The 10,907-nt window shown below is 34.6% G+C and overlaps 1 non-coding gene across 1 annotated transcript; it reads right to left on the bottom strand.

Annotated features, from left to right (window-relative positions):
• Positions 1-442: 442 nt before the first annotated feature.
• On the bottom strand, positions 443-515 carry Trnaa-agc (transfer RNA alanine (anticodon AGC)). Its single transcript has one exon. It is a non-coding gene; the product is annotated as a tRNA-Ala (tRNA).
• Between the last annotated feature and the right edge of the window lie 10,392 nt (positions 516-10,907).

Below are 10,907 nucleotides of genomic sequence, written 5' to 3'. Positions count from 1 at the left end.
GAAAAACGATAGTGGTAAAAAGAAGAGGTTTCGTAACGAATTTGCTACTGTTAATTTTCAAATAGAATGTAAAGAAACAATACGACTTCATTCAAATTTTCATTCGGTATTACCAAAGATAAAACAAAAATAAACGAAATGAATAGGATACTTATCCCAAGAAGTAAAATTCCTCGTTCTTGTACGAATAAGTTTTGTTTCAAAGAAAAATCGATTACCCTTTACACGCGGCCGCTAATGAAAGTACGATTTATCACCAAGTGCTTTCTCTGATGATAACTCTGGATTGCGTCCCTGACTTTAATGTAATATATTAAACTTTGAGTGTAATATATTAATTCTTGTTACCAATATACTATACTCTTTTACTCTTTTACTCTTTTCAGTCATTTGACTGTGGCCATGCTGGAGCAACGCCTTTAAAAGAAATAAAATTTTAAGTTGGAGAATCCGGGCATCGATCCCGGTACCTCTCGCATGCTAAGCGAGCGCTCTACCATCTGAGCTAATTCCCCAACCGTTATAAAATAGCAAGTACTACGTCTTTTTGTCAGTTTAAGTAGATTATTCGTCGATTTAGGAAATCCCTCTTAGTTGTTTCAGGAGCAAGAAAATCGTCTTTCACAACGAAACCGGAAGTATATGTGTCTGTTAAAATAAATTAATTATGTTTGCACTATCTGAAGTTCAGTTAATTATAACTTTTCACAGAATATCAAACATGCCATTAAACAAGTTTTCAGATTGCTTTTTAAGAATGATTAAGATTGATCCAAGTTATGAATAATTACTTATTTCCTGGCAACACAAAAATTTTATTCTAAATCTAACTTTGAAATATTATGAAATGTGTGTGTGTGTGTGTGTGTGTGTGCGTGCGTGCGTGCGTGTGTGTGTGTATTTCCTTATATTATGAAATATATATATTTATATTGGGTTCATAATCATGAAGCAGTGAGTTCGATTCTCGTACCAGGTTGTGTGTTCTGTTCTTGAGCAAAACACTATTTTAAGATTCTCCAGTTCAGTGAGCACCAGAGATGAGTTGCGACATCACTGGTGCCAGCCTGTATCAGACTTTGCCTTTCTCCTGGATAACGTCGGTATCGTGGAGTGGTGAGGCTGGTATGCATGTATGACTGCTGGTCTCTTATAAATAATTTTGCCTTGACTTCTGCCTCGGAGGGTAACTTTCTCGGTGTAATTCTATGGTCATTCATAACCGAAAAGGTTCTTTACCCGTTTATGATATGTATATATATATATATATATATATATATATATAACACTTTCTACAGCAGGGACAAGTCCTGGAATTTGTGGGGAGAGAGATAGTTGATTACATCGATCCCAGTTCTTGACTGGTACTTAAATTATCTACCATGAAAGAAATTTAAGCCCGGAAAGTAAAGACGGGCAAAATACCGCTAAGCATTTTGCCCGGTGCACTAGCGATTTTACCTGCTCACCCCCTTCATACATATAAATAATAAAACCAGGTGAATGGGTTAGCTGGCACTGCTACAATCATCCGGCTAACCAAATAAAAATCGAGTAGCCTGATGATGTGAGAGGTACGTAACGTATCACGTAATATCATGGGTGTTGTGTATACTACTTGCCTGACTCTACTATGCTTATGTGACAATAAAGGCCCTTCACGAAACAATTATAGATATAGCCAATGACCATTCGTTTATTTTTATTATGCTTTTACCCCACCCTTAGGGCTCCATTCATCTTTGGATACTTTTGGACAATATTGGAGTTATGGATTAACTAACAACATTGATCACTCTTCATCGAGGCATTCTGTGCAAGGATAATGGATTAAACTTGTGTTTTGTGTCATTTTGTCTAGCCAATTTGTGGCATAGTTTACTTTGATATGCTTCGGTCTTTTATAGATTTTCTGTGACCAACATTCTGTGTTAATGTATTTGTGTCTATGTGCGTGCGAGCATGTCTGTGTGTGCTTGTTTTGTGCTTGTGTGCGCGCGCGCGTGTACGTTTTCGCTTTTTTTTGTCAACCGTACGGTACATATATTCTTGAGGGTGTAATATAAAATACTATATTTTTCTTCGTTTTAAGATTTCTTAAAATGTCTATTGCTGAAGAAATAAGGGGTATTTGTTATATAAACGTACGAGTCCATTTTTGAAACTTGTGTACAACGGTAGTTTCAATAAACCTTGTATTTTGTGAAATAGTCACTGACCATTGTATGTTGCAGTGGAAGAAAGCCTGCAATATCTAAACTTTTAGCCATAAAATTTGTTGGACGATTTGGTGAACACGAGTTAAAATTGAGAGAACAATTCTCTTGATTGGTAAATGTATTTATTGAAAGAACACTTTTTATTCATTGTATCATTTATTTTAAATATTTTTTAAAAATCATTGCATATTTTCTAAGAAAATTAAATCTTTTTATCTTGGAGAAGAATGGTCAGAGATATCGTGATTTAGGAAAGCCACGACGCGTATGAATTCAATCAGAAAGAAATAACAAATATTATTAAGATGAAATTTTAGTAACTAAATAATGAGAAGCAATAAAATTATATTGTCTACTAACAGTAATATAGAAATATCTGGGAGAAATTAAAGAATGAGATTTATTTTAATATTCATTCTAGCAAATAACTAATGTTATATATTGCCTCAAAGGAAATTACTGACTTGCCATGTAATGGATCTAATATCCATAGAGGTTCAAGAGGTATAGATATCTAAAGCCAGAAGTTAAGCACTCTAATCAGTTCATGTTAAATAAACCATTTATCTCCTCTCTTGGCAATCTTATCAAGCGTTTACTATTACATTGTCCTTGTTGATGGATTATTAGGATGGAATTACACTTGCTTCTTGAGACTAACGTACACATGTATTCTAAGACTATCTACTAAATACACAAACAAAATAGTGTTGTTACAAACACTTACACAATGTAATAAAATGAAGTTACTAAGAAAGTTCAATGTAGCATCTTGACCTGCTAGAAATAGCAGAATTATATTCATGAAACTATAAACTCCCGTCTTAAAAGTTGGAGATGAGTCCCAATCATGCTAATCTTTCAGTTGGCTATTTTGAGATCCAGATTCGTCACAACTCTTTGGACCAACTAATGAATAGTTTACTTATTACGTTAATGACTGTATCGACTCCACTTCTCTCTTATGAGAACAATACCATTATCTCCGACAATTCCATTACGTCTGATGACACCACGGTTAACTATCTGGAGGTTTCTGTTATCAGCAGTAAATCCATCATCAACTACATCACCCCTATTTTTATAAACCGACTGACTTTCACACCTACTAAGACTACACGTACTTCAATCTGATTCATATCAAACACTTCATGCCCTACTCTCAATACCAACATCTCTGTCGTGACCAAAATTACAGGACAGAGTTTTAAAATAGAAGTGGTTCGCTTTTTCGTTCGAAGCGGAAAATCATCACCTCAACTTTGTCGAAGCCACTCTCACTAGCTCCAATAGGTTGACCACACACTACTCCCTCTCCCTATACGCCTGTATCATCCACAACCCCATCTTCTACAACTGCAACTCTTCCAGCGCTGTAACATGGGGATTTTTCCGAATCTACCAACCCGACACCATTCTCCATACTTGCCTAATCTACCCTCCACTCCTTTATGTATATTTATAAGTTATATGACCTACTCCTGCATCACTATTATCCTTACACATATCCTGGTTCTTTCTCGTGCTCCCGGCTCAAGAACAACTCGAGTGCCCTAAAGTCCACTTTCTGCAACCACTTGCCTACTGCAACGATCCGATGTCGCTTTTCTGACCGTTTCACCGAACGCAGGAGAGCTATCTTGATAATGGCTCTACCACTGCACCTCATTTGTGATACACGGATCACTCCGGCCAGCATATCTTCGTGCCCGGAGCAGCCATGGATAGTGGTTCCCCATAACGACCCTGTCAGCCTCGACACATTTTTTCTTTCACGTATTCATTATCATCTCACACCCATATAAGACATAACACACACACATGAATTATATCTATCTATCTATATATATATATATATATATATATATATATAAGTAACAAATATGTACATGTGTCAACACATTAGGGCCGTTTCAAGCGGCTCCTTGAATTGATTAATGAAAATATTACATCCATTTGAAAGAATCTGTTCTCGTCAGATGACTGCACAGACTTCAAAAATAAGGAGACAAGCACTTTTTAAAACATATTTACATCAATAATGCAACTCAAAATATTTATATTGTTTCTTTTGTCAGATGTGTAGCGGAGTGAATTTACAAAATAATGCATACCACGTCAAGCCGACTATAATTTATACAGTAGCAGAGGAAATAGGTCAGGATTTTAAAAAATTGGTGGCCTAGTTACTTATATCCAGTAGACTTTATGTACAATATAGTTTTCAACCATTTAGAATTAAATCCATTGGGTGTTGACAACTGTATTCTATTTGATGGTGATAAATCAATTAATGTTATACAATCCACTAGACTGTCGGTGTACTGGACCATATTACTAGCTTTATCTACACAAGAGCGTACGTTGTAGGTTTAATAATATGGAAATGCCCGATGAAGAAGGGGTGACAAATGGAATAAAGAATGATTGGATGGCCAATACTTCTCTGGATTATCAAATTAAAGGGTAATATAGTGAAAAACAAAAACAGGTAAGTAATATAAACTTTAGTGGTGGAAATTAGAATTAAAGACTGCAGGAGGTAGTAATTTATAACTCAGCAAATTTATAATATTAAATTGAGAAAATTTAAATCAATATCATGGCACTCCGTCGGTTACAACGACAAGGCTTCCAGTTGATCCGTGTGCCCTTCACGAGGAGTTTCAGCGTGACACAGTGTTTGACAAGGCTGGCCCTTTGAAATAAACGTACAATAGAAACAAGAAGAAATAGTGAGAATAACTTGTGGTGAGAGAGTACAGCATGATTCGCCACCACCCCAGCCCGACCCTCATGGAGTTTTACGTGTTTTCGCTCACAACACCCTGTCTTGGAATCGAAACTGTGATCTTACGAACGCGAATTCACTGCCCTAACCACTGGGCCATTGCGCCACCACTTAAATCACTATATAGAATAAGGATAGATATTAAATTTAAAACCTAATAATGGGATACTTTAATATATAAGAAAATCTCTTAAGACTTCCAAAGTATAGTGTTTGGAATATCATGATAAAAACACAACCGGTTTGGACATGTGAACACTTAATGAATATATTGCATGATTTAAAAAATTACTAAAATACGGATTCCCATATCCAGTAAGTTATATAAAAAGGCCTTATGAATTGTCGAATCTAACTCGTAGTCCCACTACTTTAACTCTGCTCTATCTAAGGTAGGATACAAACAGGAGATTGCATTCCTTAAATCCGAAAGTTTGATACCAACTAAACACAATAAAGAAATGTCTCCTTTTGCTTGAAGTCTATGCGGTAACCTGACGAGAACGGTTTCTTTCGAATCGATGTTATGTTTTCATTAATCAATTCAAAGAGCCGCTTGAAAGGGCCGTAATGTATTGACACATGCACATCTTTGTTACTCATTTATATTCTGTTCACCTATCTTAAAATCTGCACTTCGGAAATACTATGGAAATTACCTTTGTAAAAGTACATATCTGACTTACCAAGAGCGGATAACTTCAAATAGCTGGGTTGCATTGTCTGCAACAGGAATATCAGGTACAAACACTCCTACACATTGTACTGATATGCAATATTTAATTAATATTGGCTGTGTGTGCGCATTATACCGACCTAGCAAGCTACCTTAATTTAAGTACCTAATTCAACTGAATCTTAATTATATATATATATATATACATCCTTAGTTGCATTCAAATATACGTAAAACCAAATACACAACCACATTAAACACCAATGATTGTGGTCACATCTATAAGCACTATACAAACTGGCGTACGCACAGATACACACACACACACTCACACTAACAATTAACAAATTCGATGCACTTAAGCATGACCACCACAGACAGTACTTCGCGCATGAACAATCAGCCGTACATACTAGCCGCACTGATTACTGCATTTAGTTTGTAAATGCATGTGTTTGTGAATATGGGTGTGGCTATGTGCATGTCTGTACACGTCTATACAATCGTATATATACATACACACCCACACACATATATACAATCGTATATGCATATATATATATTCCGGTGCGAATGGTTACAATCTTCTAAATAATGATATTGGTATTTTTATATAAGCTTAAATCTTATGGTGATCACCGTGCAATGACTAAGGAAAATAATCTAATAAAGGGGCATATAAGCCCTCAACAGAAATACGAACTAATATGGTTCTTAAATTTGACAGAAGAGGCGAGACTAATTCGCTAGTGTAAAGGTAACACACTTAGTCGCGTTAACAAACGGATGTGGGCCCGAGTCCCAAGCAGATACGAAAGCCTTTTTCGTTCTGTCGAGGTCTTATATGCCCCGTTATTAGATTATTTTCCTCAGCCATTGCACGGTGATCACCATAAGCTTTAAGCTTATATCAAAATGCCACATGTGTATTTGTGTGTGTGTGTGTGTGTGTGTGTGTGTGTGTGTGTGTGTGTGTGTGTGTGTGTGTGTGTGTTTGTGTGTGTGTGTGTGTGTGTATGTATGTGTGTATATATATTTACAAGAAATAACAGAATGACTCAAGAACCGAACGTATTTTCTGCGTTAGTATACACACACACATATATATATATTTATATATATATATATATATATATATATATATATATATATATATATAGTTAGTTAGATGTTCAATAGATAGATAGATAGATAGATAGATAGATAGATAGATAGATAGATAACCACATGTGTGTGTGTGTTACTGTGAGTATAGATATCGATATATTTGTTTTAAATAAATAATTAATAGATGTAGCAAATATGGAGGCACATAGCCTAGTAGTTATGGTATTAAACAGAATCCGGGCACCTGCAATATGACCTGATAATTCAGGAAGTTCTGTTGATCTGTTCTTGTATTGTATTTTAGGTATAGTAAACAAACACAAGGATGAAGGTGACCGTAGTACATTGTTTAATCAATGGCGATTATTAATCAATAATCAATAGGAATTATTTAACATCATTTATCTATGTCGATCATACAGACTTAAATGAAATTCCCACTAATCATTTCATCATACTATATATATTCGCTATAATAATTACACCTGAAACAATACGTTTCTAATCGTTACTAATTACTAAGACTTTAAATTTACTCACCATTATACTAACACAGGCACACCCTTGGATATACACACACGCACGATCGTACATAATTTGCACACAGATCTCTCCCTTGTTGCTGTTATGCTTCTTAAAGCTTTTTAATTCCGCGCCACTTCCTGTTCCAACAAGATCTGACGCAGAACAGCACAGATTTCTCCATCTCTGTTGTTTTATATCCTTCCTCTTACTCTTTTTATGCTCGTCAGTGATTTCTTTCGTCAACCACCTAACTTTCTGAGGAGATTCAGATCTAAATTGATTATAACACACTAAGATCATTCCGTTTTCGTATTTTTGCTATCTTCCCTCTTCATATCAGACTTATACATGTGTATGTACATGTAAACACATACACGCACACAAACACAAGCACAGACTAACACACACATACCACACAGTCACATTCAAACATAAATTCTTACACATACACACGAATGTGTGTGAGTGTATGTGGGTGAGAGAGATAGAGCGAGATAGCGATAGAGAAACTGACAGACAGACAGGCACACACACATGTATACAAACATGAATACATATGTAGAAATACATGCGTGCTAATATATATATACATATATATATGTGTGTGTGTGTATATGTGTATAACATATATATAGATATGTACTTACACACACAAACATATATATATATATGTATATATGTGTGCGTATGTGTGTATGTGTGTGTGTGCGTATATGTGCGTGTGTGTGTGTGTAGATATTGGCATGTATATATGTATGTATATGAATGTGAGAGACATGTATGTGAGTATATATACATTATGTCAGTTTGGAAAAACAAAAATAGTTGGGGTGGGGTGGGGGTAGAATAGTAATCTATAATTTCCCATAATTCTTAATGATAGCAGAAACCGGAATGATATTTCGATGCACTAGAGCCCTAATAATTGATTCCATCTAATGCGTTGATCAAAAGCAACATAACATTTGTTCTTTATATACTTTTTACTTTTCTAATAAAACTAACGACAGTGAAACTGGACAAATAACAGGAAATGCTATGGAAAACAAGAACAAAGTTTTGACACTTACTTTCAGTAAATTCGATATTGAAATACGGAACTCTCTTTCAAATTTGCGACGCAAAAAGAAATAATATTTCAGTGAAACGATCGCTGGTGATCACATTTAAAAATCTGTAATAATTACTAACAAACAAAACTGTAATCCCCCCCCCCACCCAGCCCGCTCTTTCAGCAAAGTAAGTAACGTTGGTTTTGCAACGTTTAAGCAAGTAACTCAAAACATAAAACAACGCTGAAAAAAGTGTTTTTATGTTAAGTCGAATATTACTGCATGATGGAATATTTCAAAGTAACGTAGTAGTTTATTTATGTGTGTGCTTTGGAATTATAATTCAGTTTTATTCAAATTCTAATTTGATTTAGATCTTTGTCTTTTGCAGCTCTCATTATTCGTTTAATGACAGTCTTTGCGATTTCTAATCTTATCTCGCTTGAAATTTGCGGATGCTATCTATATGTATGTTTCTACCGATCCATATACCTAATCATGTATGTCTGTATGCATATATGTATGTGTGCCTATATATAGAGAGAGAGATATGAGATATGATTATATATACATGTATATATATATATATATATATATATATATATATATATATATATATATATATATATATATATATATATATGTATATATATATAATCATATCTCATTCAAGATGTACGTGTGTGATCTGTATGTAAGTATATATGTATGCATGCATGTATGTATCCATTTGCGTAAGTATGTAAGTATATATATATATATATATATATATGCATGCATAGGTTGTCTATAAGTATGTTTACATGTGTCAATGTATCTATCCGTATATGTATGCATGTATGAAGTGTTATTAAATTTGAAATTTTCGGTTCGGGCCTGTTAGTATTGTGTGTATGTGTGATTCTGTGTGTGTGTGTGTGTGTGTGTGTGTGTGCGTGTGTATGTGTGTGTGCGTGTGTGTGTGTGTGCGTGTGTGCGTGTGTGTGTAAGCAAGAAGAAGGTAGCGATAAAACTTGTATGTAGCTGAAAGCACCTCGTCATATATAAATGAACACAATGAAACAATAGAGAATATAATTTTGTTTTTATCTCTGAATTCTCGTATTAGTGACAGTACTGGAATACTGACGATTCTTCAGAATATAAAGAAATATAGTTGCTAATTGAATTTAGAAAATTGTTTGACGCGTTTCAATCTTGTTTAAATTCAATTTTTTATTTTCAATTTCACATTAATTAATCAATATTTGTCACTAATGTACATGTTCTAGTAATTCATTCTCGTTTAACTTATTCATTTGACATCACCTTTCAGCTGAAATTGATTTGCATTTCTATTTTGTGAACATTTCTTGTCACATTCTAAATATCAAGACAAATATTTGATACTAATTTCACCCAAGTGAATTCGTATCTCACGATGCTGTTATCACCGAGTGTTATAATTATAATTAAACATTCGTTTGATTACTAACAAAACTTAGTTATATTTGTCACTGGTGTATCAACGATTTGATAATTTGATAACTGTTTGTCTACAAATACCATCCGATTTCTATGCTCCATTAAATACACAAGAATCGTAGAAGGTGCCAAACCGTTTTAATGGTCAAACGTTTATCTCCTGGTAGTTTTCGATTCTCGTTTTGAGACACTTTATCGACTATAATTGAGATAAAGTACACGAAACTGTATAATTGTGAAGCGGTTCATCGTTTTATAAAACTAAATCCAACCATTACTAAGGCCCTGGGGAGAGCAACTCAACACACCTTCATAACATAAACCCATTTAGAATTCTCGGTATTTTGGATCAATGTTGATATTTGATCTTGTTTATGATTCTGATCTGTAGCTATATATTACTCATGCACTGTATCACACATAATATCCTACCAAGTTGATATCTTACAAGACTGAAATATATTCTACAATAATGAGTATATTATGACCATCATATGTAAGTATCTAAAAAGACTGTTTCTCCAGTTTAAAATTTCTGGACGAACATCTTTTTTTTTTTTTGTAATTAACTTTTGTATTTCATACGTTTATAAATAGCTTTTTATATAGGCAAAAAACAGGGAAGCTAGTCAACGTAAGTTGTTTTATAGGCAACTTAAGTGGCAAATATACTTCACGTTGTCGTGTTTTTACTGTTTATACCTCGTTCAGAGATTGTTTTCACTTTTTTGAGATCAGTGAATTTTCGTCACTGCAAAAAAGTTATATGTATTTGCATTGGGAGCCCTTCGCATGGAATATCGGTGATTGTCGTACGCTGACGAAGGGTAAATACCCAGAAACCCGGGTCCGTGCGTATCACGTCAGATCGACGATGGGAAGGATGACTCCCCTTTGCAAATACCGATTGGGCACAGAAAGTGTGTCAATAGGCAGCTGGAGGAGATGTTCTCCTGGGGCTACAAACTACAGTAGCATTCGCCTTTAGGGGTTAGCCGCATTTAAGTGGTAAATATACTTCACGTAGTCAACATAATGTTTTTAATGAAAATAGACGAGCATTAAACCAGAAA

The sequence above is a fragment of the Octopus bimaculoides genome, chromosome 9 (assembly GCF_046866305.1).
Source record: "Octopus bimaculoides isolate indiv1 chromosome 9, ASM4686630v1, whole genome shotgun sequence".
Classification (NCBI taxonomy): domain Eukaryota; kingdom Metazoa; phylum Mollusca; class Cephalopoda; order Octopoda; family Octopodidae; genus Octopus; species Octopus bimaculoides.
Note: the sequence above shows the minus strand (reverse complement) of the source record. Positions and strands in the feature narration are given on the sequence as shown.